The following is a 17164-nucleotide window of genomic DNA, read 5'->3' as shown; positions in this document are numbered from 1 at the left end:
GTTGGGCATGCCGCCACAACTACCCACGCACCATGCAAGAATGCCCCTTTCACAGTAGCATCGGGGTTCTACGGATCCAAGCATCACCAACCAACATCATCCGTTCCTCGGTTCGCCTATCGCAGGACAAACCGGGCTCTGATACCAACTGTCACGGTCCTACATTTTATACAGCGGAAATAGACCATGCGGCGCCAAGACTCTCTAGTCATGGCTAGCCTTTTACTATCCGAGTTCATATATCGACCCATCTGATACCAATTGTATGCCTCTGAGGTTCTCATAATCATCATGGCTCATGCCGCCCTGCAAGCTAGCCCGATGGCCTCACGCCCCTTCGGTAGCTTGTTACTCAATCTAGTGCCAAGATCTAGCCAACAACCCATTTCTCCACTCGGGCCTTGGTCCATGCACATCTCGAATAGCATCCGACCCTAGAGCATGCACACCAGCATCGTGCCAACATGCCACCCAGGGTAGCAACACAAGATTGGAAGCCCACATACGAATGTCACCCGATGGCACGGTGTCGCCCCGTCCGTGCCTATCTAGCTTCCGACCCTCGTGAGCGAGGCAGAACCCGAGGCCCCGCTCACTGGCACATTTGCCACAACCTTGTAACAAAGGCCTACGTGTGTTCTTGGCATAGCCGATAGAAAACGGCATAGCGAATGCTACACTTAGCCTCTGGCACAGGAGTGACGCGCAATACCAGCTCGTAGCGCCTACCGGTACTGTCCTCGGGACTCCCTGTCCCTCGGAGACATAAGCCCACCTTCGTGGCACTTTATGTCCGCCCCATGGCTTGCCGTCGCCCATGGGAGGCTCGCTTAGCCCAAGCTCGAAGCCGGAGCCGGGGGCCGTGGAGAGCCAGACACGGACCACCCCCCTAAAGAGCTTATTGAGCCATTTCCTTTCTGGCACCCATAGATATCACTTTGTGCGAGGAATCATAATGGGGTTTTCTCTAGCAAACCTTCACATCTTGGCCCGCCATTCGACATGCACCATCCTAGTGACATTCTTAAGAGATTCCCACAGCCCGGGATCGAAGATCCCGACCTTCAAATATTTACAAAAATGCCACTAGGCCATTCCAAAGGTGCAGACCGTCACACAATGCATGTGAGGACATATATCATTATGCATGAGGACTATTTCAACATGAAGTACTCAATGAGGCAGCAGCACTAGTCAACAAATTAAGAAACATGTGATGAAGTTATTTTACACATGTGTTTTGCTTCACCATGAAACATTTGTAAAACATTGGTCTATATGATCAGCCATGGTGTGCTTTTACACCACTTTTGTATGCTTTAAATATGTACAATGTTTCAATGAAAATGTGTGTTGATTTTTGGAGAAAAATACCTTAGTTTCCATTTGAAATAAAGAGAAAATCAAAACCACCTTTGCTGGAAAATTCTTTCAGCAATTTAATTAAAAGAAGCCGAGCACACCCATCCAAAAAATCAATTTCCAATAACTTATAAACTTTGTTCTCTTTAGTTTAACCTACCTTTCAAATTGGTATCAGAGATGTCATTTTCATCAATCCCTTCTCAAAAACTAAATGAAACTCAGCTGTTTAGGCAATCAAAATGAGAGTCTATCTTCAAGCCTATGACCTTTGAGGGCCAGTTGAAGTTGATTATGAAGTAGAACCACTAAGGACAGGAGCTACTGTAAACCAAATAAAGCTCCATAGTGAAGAAAATGCAAGACCTTAGAAAACCCTCATAGCCATACAAGCTGCTATGATTGATGAAATCTTTACAAGAATTATAACTTACACAACACCTAGATAAGCTTGGGAAAGGCTTCAAGAAAAGTTTCAAGGAAACATAAGAACAAGACAAATGCAGCTACTCAATCTTAGAGGAGAGTTCAAAACACTTGTAGAAAATCAAGCACAAACAACCATCAAGGTAATCAGAATTGACAATGGTGATGACTATATTTCCAAAGTTTTTCAAGCTATTTGCAAGCTAAGTAGCATCATACATCAACTCACAACTCTATATGCACCAAAACAAAATGAAGTTAGTGAAAGAAAGAACAGAACTATCATGAAGATGTCAAGATGCTTGTTGTTTGAGAAGTACTTGCCAAAGAAATTTTGGGCCGAAGCTGCCAACACAAGTGTATACCTCCTAAATCAACTTCCAAGTAAGGCAATTGGGTCCAAAACTCCAAATGAATTATGGTATGGTTTTAAACCCTCAATTGCTCACTAAAAAGTTTTTGGAAATATTTGTTATATGCATGTACATGACACCAAAAGATCCAAATTAGACAAAAAAGCAAATATTGGCATCCTTGTTGGCTATAACTCGGTTTCAAAGGGCTATAGAATATTTAATGTGTCTAAGACGCAGGTTGTTGTTCTAGAGATGTTATTATATATGAGAACTCATACTGGAATTGAAAAGAACATAAAGTGGAAGCAAACATTTTTATTCCATCAAGAACTCCTTCCACCGATCAAAGTGACCTTGATATTGTCAAGAATAATTTTGATGATCTAGCCAATGAAGATCATGTGGGGAGGAGAGGCACAAAATATCAATTGTCAGGACCCGTCCAGAATTCCTCCTCAGAAACCCTAGACAGCCCTGATCCCAGGGAAATACCACCGAACCTTCCAACGGAAAATCCGGCAGCACCTCCCCTAAGGGATTTACTTGCCACAAATTTACCTGCACTGAAAACACACTTCAAAAATATCCCCTTATTCCTCCCACAAACTACAAATTGGTTCCACAAATTTCAGCACTTCAAAACAAAAATACAGTAATCCAGTGCAAGATAAATACAACAAGAGTGAAAGAAATAGTACAACTGCAATAAAGAAGAACAGGGTACAGTACGAACTAAAACAGCGAGGAAGATCAAGTCCGCTCCGAGTGAACGCCGACAACCTGGTACCTAGAGGAACGGAATTTAAGAGTGTGAGATGCTAATCATCTCAGTGAGCGACCCTACTACTATACCATATAATATCACAGTAATAAGTATAAATAATAATTATTTGGAAATAATATTTTCTCTCAAAACCCTTACAATTCTCTCAGTTGGAAAGGTTCCCCTTTTAAAACAATTTCACAAAACCCTTTATCCATATTCCCCGAAAACCAAGACATCAATTAAATACCAGAAGCGGTAACAATTATATTTTTAATTCCAATTCAGTTTCCAAACATTTTATTTTTAAAATACAGTTCTGAAAATCATTTGATGCACCCACTATATACCAGTGGCGCCAACAGTACCCAGCGTCCCAAGGTACCGCCAGACAGGAGGTTATAGAAAGAAACCGGCATACGGTCGCGTGGCGTCCCACTACGCCGCTGCTAACCTGGTGTCCCGGCCATGGGGGGTGGCCGCCCTCTCCGATGGCATGCACAGGACACCCTCATAATATCAACCGCGCGCTACTCACACCCACCTGCGCGCTAATCACAACCGTGTGCACACTAACCATATCACATATACCATATCACATAATCAGAACACCAGTACGTGCACGGTGCATCTAAAAATTATAAAATCCATAAATTTAAATCATAAAACAAATTTCACATTTTTCATAAGCATAGCGGGCATAATCCATCCGCTTGAACCGGGAAATTCTCCACAATTTCCTTATAATTAATACCATAAATCCCATGATTTTCAAATCCACCAACTCCCAAATCCATCAATTCAAATATCCACATTTTTTCCAAGCATAAATAATTTCTCGAAATATCATAATCAAATCCCATAATATTTTATGGGCATATTTCATAAAAATTGAAATCACCAACATAACCAAATATTTTCCTTGAAATATTTGAAAATCAAATCGTGCCCAATTTACCATTAAAACCACACCAATTTCAAAATCCTCAAAACCATAAAATAATTCCACACGGCATAAATTTGTAGAATTCGCATTTTCTTAAATCCAATAAATTCATAAATAATTCTACAATAAATCCAATAAATATTTGGCACATAGATATTAAATTCCAAATATTTAATTCACACATAATATATTCATCAATTAAATTCCCCAAAATTAATTTGAAGGTGGGTCACTCACCTTGAGCACGCAATTAACCCATGATCCACTACGGGATCAATTCTACGACTCACCGGTGCTCCTAGAACAAAATTCACAGGCAGTCAAATAAATTAATATTTTATTCGGGTAAATAATACCCGGTACCCGGGGGGTCAAAACACAACGATAACTAAAATTTACGAATCATATACCGAATCGAAGCTCGAGTGATGCTAATCACAGATCCGGTCTTAATTTCCGATGATCGTACCCGACGGGGTTTGAATTTTATCGGGAAGCTTTTCGGGTTTCGGCTCCGCAATTCTCCCAAACCGTCGCGAATTGGTGGAAACGGAAGTCGGATTTGGGTTCAGGAGGTCGAACACTGCGGACTGGAGCTGGCCGGAAATTTTCGGGTAATCGCCGGAACAGTAATTTCCGGCGGGCCGCCACGTCACCGGCAACCGTCGCCGGAACAGTAATTTCCGACGGTGGCCGTTTGCTGTGAAATTTTGCAGATTTGTAGATCGTGAGGAGAGCAATCCAACGGGACCGACGGTGAGTAAAACGGAGGTCGGACGGCGGAGAAATCACCGTTTGAAGATTTTCGACCCCTCGCCGGAAAACGCTCCGATCCCGGCGCGTCGGTGGTCCGATGGCCGTGATTTTTGGTGGGTAGGCCGGACTTGAGGAGAGGATGCTGGGTGTATGGCGCGTGTACTGTTTATCTGCCGAAATAGTGCCGATTCGCGGTGGCCGGCGGTGGAGGGGAAAAATCGCCGCCAAACTTCGGACGTCCGATCCGGGCGCGTCCGGCGGCCGTTCGCCGTGAAATTTGGAGGTTTTGCCGGAAATGAGGTGGGAAATCTGGCTGGCCGGCGTGTGTACAGTAACTAGGCCGGAAAACGTGAAAATGGCCGGCGGCCGGCGGGTCCTCTCTCTCTCTTTCTCTCTCCTCTCTCTCTTTCTCTCTCTTCTCTCTCTTTCTCTCTCTTCCCCGAGAGTTTTTCAAAATTAAAACCCTGCGTGACACTGTTCATACCACGTGGACCACTCAGAAGCTGACACGTGGCATTTCACTGTTCACGACCCAAAAACATTAAAATAATACGGTATCCGGTAAACTTCAAACGTCCATAACTTTTTAACCGGATGTCCGTTTTAAGCGTGCCGCTAGTCTATGAACTCGTATCGACGAGTACTTTACAACCATACAAGAGTCAACTCACAATTACATCACAAGAAAAAGTCAACTCCCGGCACCTTTTAGACAGTTTACACTTCAACTTGTTTTGCCCATAACTTTCAAACCGTAGCTCCGTTTTCGACGTGCTACTAGTCTACGAACTCGTGGCATCGTGCACTTCGCCACGGTACCCTGGTCAACTCGAAATTCCCACCGAGTCAAAAGTCAACTTTTGACCCCTTCGGTCAACGGTCAACGGTCAACCTCGGTCAACGTGCACGGATTCCGGTGCGATTCGGGACGGGGTGTTACAGCCTTCCCCCCTTACAAAAATTTCGTCCTCGAAATTTCCGCACGTCACTGGAACAAACAAGGGTTCTGATCACGCACCTGCGCTTCGGGCTCCCATGTCGCTTCCTCGACTAAGTAGTTCCTTGCCAACCAATCCATGCCCAACACTACTCCAAGTCCGGATAGATCCAACAGGATCAGGTCTGCTTCCATCACTTGATCTGTGAAATTGTCGGGCGTAGTCCTGGCTCCCTGCTGCGTCATAGCAAACACCCGGCCTTGACTTGTCTGCTGGGGTCTCCTTCCTCTACCTCGACTCGATCCTGCAGACGGCTGGACTGATCCCGAAGAAACTCCTACTGGCTGACTCCCCTGGGAACTCTGTCCTGGAAATATCCCCGTATGCTGTGTCCGTCGACCTGCTTCTAGCACACTGCTGCTACCATAAGGGCAATCCCTCCTTATGTGACCTGGCTGCCCACACCGAAAGCAGAACCCATCCATCTGACATTGCCCAGAATGATTCCCCCTACAAAGTGGACAAATCCGCGGAGAACTAATGCGTGACTGCTGATACAAGCTTGCATCCACACTGATCGAATGGCGAGCTGGCTGGGGCATGCGATAACTATCTCTCCTCTGGAATCTGCCTCGTGGGCTTAACCCATCACTATCTGAGCCTGAGCTATGGCCTTTCTTAGCTGCCCCCTGTCGAGGTACTCCGCTATACGAACCTTCGAAAGATCTGCGCCTTGAGGGTCTGTGTATCTCCTCCTGTCTCTCTAGCTCGAGCGCTGCATCCCTGGCGGACTGATAGGTGGGATGTACTGATCCGGAAAGGGTGTAGCCGATGCTCTCTTTCAATCCGTCTATGAACCTCACCTTCTTCGTGTGATCGTCGGGAATCAGGTGCATGTAGAATTCTGATAGTTCTCGGAATCTCCTCTCGTACTCTGTCACCGTCATGTTCCCCTGTCGTAGTTCATCGAACTCTCTCCTTCTTGCTTCACGGTAGGCAGGAGGACAAAACTCAGTAGAGAAGGCCATCTTGAACTGATCCCACGTATGCCTTGCACGAACAACTGGGCTAACTTCTCGGGCGAAAAACGTTCTCGTACCGGTAGGAAGTGTCCCGACTTGGTGAGACGATCAATGATTACCCAAATGCCGTCGTACCTTCTAGGTGTGGAAGGAAGCTTGAATACGAAGTCCATGTTGAGTTCTTCCCACTTCCACACGGGAATCGGTAAAGGTTGGAGTAGTCCCGAAGGCTTCTGTCTTTCTGCTTTCACTTGTTGACAAATCAAACACTTTGATACGAAGTCTGCCACTTCTCTCTTCATACCAATCCACCAATAATACTTAACAAGCGTCCGGTACATCTTGGTACTTCCCGGATGCATCGCATACATCGAGCTGTGCGCCTCCTCCAAAATCTCCTGCTTGAGTCCTGGGATATCCGGAACGCAAAGTCGTCCTTTATACACGAGGGCTCCATCCCTCCTTATGGAAAATTCCGGATCAAGACCTTCTTGTACCTTGCCCTTAATTGTCCTCAACTTAGGATCTTCCATTTGGGTCTCTACTATACGATCCACCAACACCGGTCGTACCTGGAAGCTAGCCATAAGAACTCCTGAAGGATGCATATGCATTAACACCCCCATCTTCTTCAACTCCACCATGAGAGGTAGTTGGATGACTTGGATGTGAGCAAGGGATCCAGTAGCCTTCCTACTCAAAGCATCTGCCACTACATTCGCCTAATAGTGACTTTAACTTCCCTCTTGTGCAACTTTCCTTCTCATGCCCACTAATTAAGGATAGTCAAATTGGTCCACGAGAACACGATCTGCAAGTCTTGGTCATAGTCGAACGCTAACCATAAGGTGCTTCTAAAGCATGCATCCTTAAACCAACAACCAACTCTCGTGACTCGATCAGCACTTTAAAAGGTTAGATTAGAACTTAAGTCTAATTTCCTCAAATACTGGTATCACCAAGTTAAGGTTGAGATTAATTCACTTGTCTTCGATTACCCTCCTAGTACTTACAATTATAAAACCCTTGCTCCTCATTGATTAACCAATAGTCTTAACCTCGACAAACATCAATCTTTCTTTTAACTAAATTCATCAAGGTCATGAATAAAATTCTCAACATCCAAATATCATTCTTGAAAACCCTAAGTTTCCCCCATTTCAAATAAATTCCATGAATCCACACCTCAAGCAATAAGAAATTTAAATCTTAATTCTAGCATCACCACCAATACTATGAACAAATCACTAGATCCTTAACCCAATAAAGTATTCCACACTCCTTAAATTCTAACTCCGTCCCAAAAATCATACTCCTTATCATTGTAAATTATCACCAACAATATCAACCACCTTGAATCGATGAAGCACCATCAATACGAACCTTAAATCTCCAAGGAAATAAGATATCAAGATCTTAGCTTCTAGAATGAAAAATAACCATGCTTAAACATCCAACCATGCCTAAGGAATCATCCTCATCTCATTAACCTCATCAACCACCAAGTAGAACTTTAGTCGCTATCCGGAGCTTGCTTGATTCTCTAAACGCTGTCGTACCTTCTCTTTGTGAATGATAGTTTAAGCACGAAATCCATATTTACATCTCCCTACTTTACTTGTCGGTGACCTAAGTACCTTTATTCGGATCTTGCAACTTCCTTTATCGTGCCAAACCACCATGTCATCCAGTGAGCATTCCATACGTCTTGGTACCCTTGGGGTGTATCGCATACTTTGAATCGCGTGCTTCCTTTAAGATCTGCTTTTTGAACTCAACGATACCCTGCTTTGGATTCTCGACTGGCAATACTTAACCCTTAAGTCGCTCTTGGAAAAACCATAACATAAAACAAATAATAAAATATATTTTTCAAATATACCTAACTTGCATAGGCAATTGTTAAAACTCCACATTGAAATTCATATCTTAAAATCCATAGCATAAAATAAAATATGCACGCTTGTAATGGAGGTACGTACAACACCTTCTACATGTTACGTAATCCATGATTCCAACTGTCGCCGACACTCTGCTACCAATACAAACCAGGGTGGTTGCCTATATTGGCCGTCCAATCCCCTGAACTCGTAGGCAACATGATCATGGGGCTAGCTCTACATGGACCACATTGGTTCGCCGCCTCCATATGGTGCAGTATAATATCAACAATATAACATACAGATACATGTACGAGCACAAACCAAAAATACTTGAATAAAACATCTTTAATTTCAAATACCACTTTGAAAAGTATTTAATTTTGATAATCGATCGGAAAAATATTTTCGACGCCTTGAAATCGATCGATCGACACACATCCTTAGGCAATCATCTTTCTCCTCCATGAACGAAACGGATACCATTCACGATGATAAGCTTGACCTTCAAAAAGAAAAGGCATCCTCGACCATCGACTAGGCCATAGGAATTTCCCGTTAGGCTAGATGATCCTAATTGACACCCTCGAAGATTAGAGTTATTCAAACTCGGACAACGAATTTACTTCGAGACAAACAGAAAGAACGCTTTCACACGGGTAAAACGAGAGATTAAACACGGATAGGATGCACAACAATGCACAGTCCCTTAGGATTACAAGAACCTATGCTCTGATACCAACTGTCAGGACCCGTCCAGAATTCCTCCTCAGAAACCCTAGACAGCCCTGATCCCAGGGAAATACCACCGAACCTTCCAACGGAAAATCCGGCAGCACCTCCCCTAAGGGATTTACTTGCCACAAATTTACCTGCACTGAAAACACACTTCAAAAATATCCCCTTATTCCTCCCACAAACTACAAATTGGTTCCACAAATTTCAGCACTTCAAAACAAAAATACAGTAATCCAGTGCAAGATAAATACAACAAGAGTGAAAGAAATAGTACAACTGCAATAAAGAAGAACAGGGTACAGTACGAACTAAAACAGCGAGGAAGATCAAGTCCGCTCCGAGTGAACGCCGACAACCTGGTACCTAGAGGAACGGAATTTAAGAGTGTGAGATGCTAATCATCTCAGTGAGCGACCCTACTACTATACCATATAATATCACAGTAATAAGTATAAATAATAATTATTTGGAAATAATATTTTCTCTCAAAACCCTTACAATTCTCTCAGTTGGAAAGGTTCCCCTTTTAAAACAATTTCACAAAACCCTTTATCCATATTCCCCGAAAACCAAGACATCAATTAAATACCAGAAGCGGTAACAATTATATTTTTAATTCCAATTCAGTTTCCAAACATTTTATTTTTAAAATACAGTTCTGAAAATCATTTGATGCACCCACTATATACCAGTGGCGCCAACAGTACCCAGCGTCCCAAGGTACCGCCAGACAGGAGGTTATAGAAAGAAACCGGCATACGGTCGCGTGGCGTCCCACTACGCCGCTGCTAACCTGGTGTCCCGGCCATGGGGGGTGGCCGCCCTCTCCGATGGCATGCACAGGACACCCTCATAATATCAACCGCGCGCTACTCACACCCACCTGCGCGCTAATCACAACCGTGTGCACACTAACCATATCACATATACCATATCACATAATCAGAACACCAGTACGTGCACGGTGCATCTAAAAATTATAAAATCCATAAATTTAAATCATAAAACAAATTTCACATTTTTCATAAGCATAGCGGGCATAATCCATCCGCTTGAACCGGGAAATTCTCCACAATTTCCTTATAATTAATACCATAAATCCCATGATTTTCAAATCCACCAACTCCCAAATCCATCAATTCAAATATCCACATTTTTTCCAAGCATAAATAATTTCTCGAAATATCATAATCAAATCCCATAATATTTTATGGGCATATTTCATAAAAATTGAAATCACCAACATAACCAAATATTTTCCTTGAAATATTTGAAAATCAAATCGTGCCCAATTTACCATTAAAACCACACCAATTTCAAAATCCTCAAAACCATAAAATAATTCCACACGGCATAAATTTGTAGAATTCGCATTTTCTTAAATCCAATAAATTCATAAATAATTCTACAATAAATCCAATAAATATTTGGCACATAGATATTAAATTCCAAATATTTAATTCACACATAATATATTCATCAATTAAATTCCCCAAAATTAATTTGAAGGTGGGTCACTCACCTTGAGCACGCAATTAACCCATGATCCACTACGGGATCAATTCTACGACTCACCGGTGCTCCTAGAACAAAATTCACAGGCAGTCAAATAAATTAATATTTTATTCGGGTAAATAATACCCGGTACCCGGGGGGTCAAAACACAACGATAACTAAAATTTACGAATCATATACCGAATCGAAGCTCGAGTGATGCTAATCACAGATCCGGTCTTAATTTCCGATGATCGTACCCGACGGGGTTTGAATTTTATCGGGAAGCTTTTCGGGTTTCGGCTCCGCAATTCTCCCAAACCGTCGCGAATTGGTGGAAACGGAAGTCGGATTTGGGTTCAGGAGGTCGAACACTGCGGACTGGAGCTGGCCGGAAATTTTCGGGTAATCGCCGGAACAGTAATTTCCGGCGGGCCGCCACGTCACCGGCAACCGTCGCCGGAACAGTAATTTCCGACGGTGGCCGTTTGCTGTGAAATTTTGCAGATTTGTAGATCGTGAGGAGAGCAATCCAACGGGACCGACGGTGAGTAAAACGGAGGTCGGACGGCGGAGAAATCACCGTTTGAAGATTTTCGACCCCTCGCCGGAAAACGCTCCGATCCCGGCGCGTCGGTGGTCCGATGGCCGTGATTTTTGGTGGGTAGGCCGGACTTGAGGAGAGGATGCTGGGTGTATGGCGCGTGTACTGTTTATCTGCCGAAATAGTGCCGATTCGCGGTGGCCGGCGGTGGAGGGGAAAAATCGCCGCCAAACTTCGGACGTCCGATCCGGGCGCGTCCGGCGGCCGTTCGCCGTGAAATTTGGAGGTTTTGCCGGAAATGAGGTGGGAAATCTGGCTGGCCGGCGTGTGTACAGTAACTAGGCCGGAAAACGTGAAAATGGCCGGCGGCCGGCGGGTCCTCTCTCTCTCTTTCTCTCTCCTCTCTCTCTTTCTCTCTCTTCTCTCTCTTTCTCTCTCTTCCCCGAGAGTTTTTCAAAATTAAAACCCTGCGTGACACTGTTCATACCACGTGGACCACTCAGAAGCTGACACGTGGCATTTCACTGTTCACGACCCAAAAACATTAAAATAATACGGTATCCGGTAAACTTCAAACGTCCATAACTTTTTAACCGGATGTCCGTTTTAAGCGTGCCGCTAGTCTATGAACTCGTATCGACGAGTACTTTACAACCATACAAGAGTCAACTCACAATTACATCACAAGAAAAAGTCAACTCCCGGCACCTTTTAGACAGTTTACACTTCAACTTGTTTTGCCCATAACTTTCAAACCGTAGCTCCGTTTTCGACGTGCTACTAGTCTACGAACTCGTGGCATCGTGCACTTCGCCACGGTACCCTGGTCAACTCGAAATTCCCACCGAGTCAAAAGTCAACTTTTGACCCCTTCGGTCAACGGTCAACGGTCAACCTCGGTCAACGTGCACGGATTCCGGTGCGATTCGGGACGGGGTGTTACAGCCTTCCCCCCTTACAAAAATTTCGTCCTCGAAATTTCCGCACGTCACTGGAACAAACAAGGGTTCTGATCACGCACCTGCGCTTCGGGCTCCCATGTCGCTTCCTCGACTAAGTAGTTCCTTGCCAACCAATCCATGCCCAACACTACTCCAAGTCCGGATAGATCCAACAGGATCAGGTCTGCTTCCATCACTTGATCTGTGAAATTGTCGGGCGTAGTCCTGGCTCCCTGCTGCGTCATAGCAAACACCCGGCCTTGACTTGTCTGCTGGGGTCTCCTTCCTCTACCTCGACTCGATCCTGCAGACGGCTGGACTGATCCCGAAGAAACTCCTACTGGCTGACTCCCCTGGGAACTCTGTCCTGGAAATATCCCCGTATGCTGTGTCCGTCGACCTGCTTCTAGCACACTGCTGCTACCATAAGGGCAATCCCTCCTTATGTGACCTGGCTGCCCACACCGAAAGCAGAACCCATCCATCTGACATTGCCCAGAATGATTCCCCCTACAAAGTGGACAAATCCGCGGAGAACTAATGCGTGACTGCTGATACAAGCTTGCATCCACACTGATCGAATGGCGAGCTGGCTGGGGCATGCGATAACTATCTCTCCTCTGGAATCTGCCTCGTGGGCTTAACCCATCACTATCTGAGCCTGAGCTATGGCCTTTCTTAGCTGCCCCCTGTCGAGGTACTCCGCTATACGAACCTTCGAAAGATCTGCGCCTTGAGGGTCTGTGTATCTCCTCCTGTCTCTCTAGCTCGAGCGCTGCATCCCTGGCGGACTGATAGGTGGGATGTACTGATCCGGAAAGGGTGTAGCCGATGCTCTCTTTCAATCCGTCTATGAACCTCACCTTCTTCGTGTGATCGTCGGGAATCAGGTGCATGTAGAATTCTGATAGTTCTCGGAATCTCCTCTCGTACTCTGTCACCGTCATGTTCCCCTGTCGTAGTTCATCGAACTCTCTCCTTCTTGCTTCACGGTAGGCAGGAGGACAAAACTCAGTAGAGAAGGCCATCTTGAACTGATCCCACGTATGCCTTGCACGAACAACTGGGCTAACTTCTCGGGCGAAAAACGTTCTCGTACCGGTAGGAAGTGTCCCGACTTGGTGAGACGATCAATGATTACCCAAATGCCGTCGTACCTTCTAGGTGTGGAAGGAAGCTTGAATACGAAGTCCATGTTGAGTTCTTCCCACTTCCACACGGGAATCGGTAAAGGTTGGAGTAGTCCCGAAGGCTTCTGTCTTTCTGCTTTCACTTGTTGACAAATCAAACACTTTGATACGAAGTCTGCCACTTCTCTCTTCATACCAATCCACCAATAATACTTAACAAGCGTCCGGTACATCTTGGTACTTCCCGGATGCATCGCATACATCGAGCTGTGCGCCTCCTCCAAAATCTCCTGCTTGAGTCCTGGGATATCCGGAACGCAAAGTCGTCCTTTATACACGAGGGCTCCATCCCTCCTTATGGAAAATTCCGGATCAAGACCTTCTTGTACCTTGCCCTTAATTGTCCTCAACTTAGGATCTTCCATTTGGGTCTCTACTATACGATCCACCAACACCGGTCGTACCTGGAAGCTAGCCATAAGAACTCCTGAAGGATGCATATGCATTAACACCCCCATCTTCTTCAACTCCACCATGAGAGGTAGTTGGATGACTTGGATGTGAGCAAGGGATCCAGTAGCCTTCCTACTCAAAGCATCTGCCACTACATTCGCCTAATAGTGACTTTAACTTCCCTCTTGTGCAACTTTCCTTCTCATGCCCACTAATTAAGGATAGTCAAATTGGTCCACGAGAACACGATCTGCAAGTCTTGGTCATAGTCGAACGCTAACCATAAGGTGCTTCTAAAGCATGCATCCTTAAACCAACAACCAACTCTCGTGACTCGATCAGCACTTTAAAAGGTTAGATTAGAACTTAAGTCTAATTTCCTCAAATACTGGTATCACCAAGTTAAGGTTGAGATTAATTCACTTGTCTTCGATTACCCTCCTAGTACTTACAATTATAAAACCCTTGCTCCTCATTGATTAACCAATAGTCTTAACCTCGACAAACATCAATCTTTCTTTTAACTAAATTCATCAAGGTCATGAATAAAATTCTCAACATCCAAATATCATTCTTGAAAACCCTAAGTTTCCCCCATTTCAAATAAATTCCATGAATCCACACCTCAAGCAATAAGAAATTTAAATCTTAATTCTAGCATCACCACCAATACTATGAACAAATCACTAGATCCTTAACCCAATAAAGTATTCCACACTCCTTAAATTCTAACTCCGTCCCAAAAATCATACTCCTTATCATTGTAAATTATCACCAACAATATCAACCACCTTGAATCGATGAAGCACCATCAATACGAACCTTAAATCTCCAAGGAAATAAGATATCAAGATCTTAGCTTCTAGAATGAAAAATAACCATGCTTAAACATCCAACCATGCCTAAGGAATCATCCTCATCTCATTAACCTCATCAACCACCAAGTAGAACTTTAGTCGCTATCCGGAGCTTGCTTGATTCTCTAAACGCTGTCGTACCTTCTCTTTGTGAATGATAGTTTAAGCACGAAATCCATATTTACATCTCCCTACTTTACTTGTCGGTGACCTAAGTACCTTTATTCGGATCTTGCAACTTCCTTTATCGTGCCAAACCACCATGTCATCCAGTGAGCATTCCATACGTCTTGGTACCCTTGGGGTGTATCGCATACTTTGAATCGCGTGCTTCCTTTAAGATCTGCTTTTTGAACTCAACGATACCCTGCTTTGGATTCTCGACTGGCAATACTTAACCCTTAAGTCGCTCTTGGAAAAACCATAACATAAAACAAATAATAAAATATATTTTTCAAATATACCTAACTTGCATAGGCAATTGTTAAAACTCCACATTGAAATTCATATCTTAAAATCCATAGCATAAAATAAAATATGCACGCTTGTAATGGAGGTACGTACAACACCTTCTACATGTTACGTAATCCATGATTCCAACTGTCGCCGACACTCTGCTACCAATACAAACCAGGGTGGTTGCCTATATTGGCCGTCCAATCCCCTGAACTCGTAGGCAACATGATCATGGGGCTAGCTCTACATGGACCACATTGGTTCGCCGCCTCCATATGGTGCAGTATAATATCAACAATATAACATACAGATACATGTACGAGCACAAACCAAAAATACTTGAATAAAACATCTTTAATTTCAAATACCACTTTGAAAAGTATTTAATTTTGATAATCGATCGGAAAAATATTTTCGACGCCTTGAAATCGATCGATCGACACACATCCTTAGGCAATCATCTTTCTCCTCCATGAACGAAACGGATACCATTCACGATGATAAGCTTGACCTTCAAAAAGAAAAGGCATCCTCGACCATCGACTAGGCCATAGGAATTTCCCGTTAGGCTAGATGATCCTAATTGACACCCTCGAAGATTAGAGTTATTCAAACTCGGACAACGAATTTACTTCGAGACAAACAGAAAGAACGCTTTCACACGGGTAAAACGAGAGATTAAACACGGATAGGATGCACAACAATGCACAGTCCCTTAGGATTACAAGAACCTATGCTCTGATACCAACTGTCAGGACCCGTCCAGAATTCCTCCTCAGAAACCCTAGACAGCCCTGATCCCAGGGAAATACCACCGAACCTTCCAACGGAAAATCCGGCAGCACCTCCCCTAAGGGATTTACTTGCCACAAATTTACCTGCACTGAAAACACACTTCAAAAATATCCCCTTATTCCTCCCACAAACTACAAATTGGTTCCACAAATTTCAGCACTTCAAAACAAAAATACAGTAATCCAGTGCAAGATAAATACAACAAGAGTGAAAGAAATAGTACAACTGCAATAAAGAAGAACAGGGTACAGTACGAACTAAAACAGCGAGGAAGATCAAGTCCGCTCCGAGTGAACGCCGACAACCTGGTACCTAGAGGAACGGAATTTAAGAGTGTGAGATGCTAATCATCTCAGTGAGCGACCCTACTACTATACCATATAATATCACAGTAATAAGTATAAATAATAATTATTTGGAAATAATATTTTCTCTCAAAACCCTTACAATTCTCTCAGTTGGAAAGGTTCCCCTTTTAAAACAATTTCACAAAACCCTTTATCCATATTCCCCGAAAACCAAGACATCAATTAAATACCAGAAGCGGTAACAATTATATTTTTAATTCCAATTCAGTTTCCAAACATTTTATTTTTAAAATACAGTTCTGAAAATCATTTGATGCACCCACTATATACCAGTGGCGCCAACAGTACCCAGCGTCCCAAGGTACCGCCAGACAGGAGGTTATAGAAAGAAACCGGCATACGGTCGCGTGGCGTCCCACTGCGCCGCTGCTAACCTGGTGTCCCGGCCATGGGGGGTGGCCGCCCTCTCCGATGGCATGCACAGGACACCCTCATAATATCAACCGCGCGCTACTCACACCCACCTGCGCGCTAATCACAACCGTGTGCACACTAACCATATCACATATACCATATCACATAATCAGAACACCAGTACGTGCACGGTGCATCTAAAAATTATAAAATCCATAAATTTAAATCATAAAACAAATTTCACATTTTTCATAAGCATAGCGGGCATAATCCATCCGCTTGAACCGGGAAATTCTCCACAATTTCCTTATAATTAATACCATAAATCCCATGATTTTCAAATCCACCAACTCCCAAATCCATCAATTCAAATATCCACATTTTTTCCAAGCATAAATAATTTCTCGAAATATCATAATCAAATCCCATAATATTTTATGGGCATATTTCATAAAAATTGAAATCACCAACATAACCAAATATTTTCCTTGAAATATTTGAAAATCAAATCGTGCCCAATTTACCATTAAAACCACACCAATTTCAAAATCCTCAAAACCATAAAATAATTCCACACGGCATAAA

Source organism: Ziziphus jujuba, chromosome 9 (assembly GCF_031755915.1).
Source record: "Ziziphus jujuba cultivar Dongzao chromosome 9, ASM3175591v1".
NCBI classification, from domain to species: Eukaryota; Viridiplantae; Streptophyta; class Magnoliopsida; order Rosales; family Rhamnaceae; genus Ziziphus; species Ziziphus jujuba.
This window is presented reverse-complemented; position numbering follows the sequence as displayed.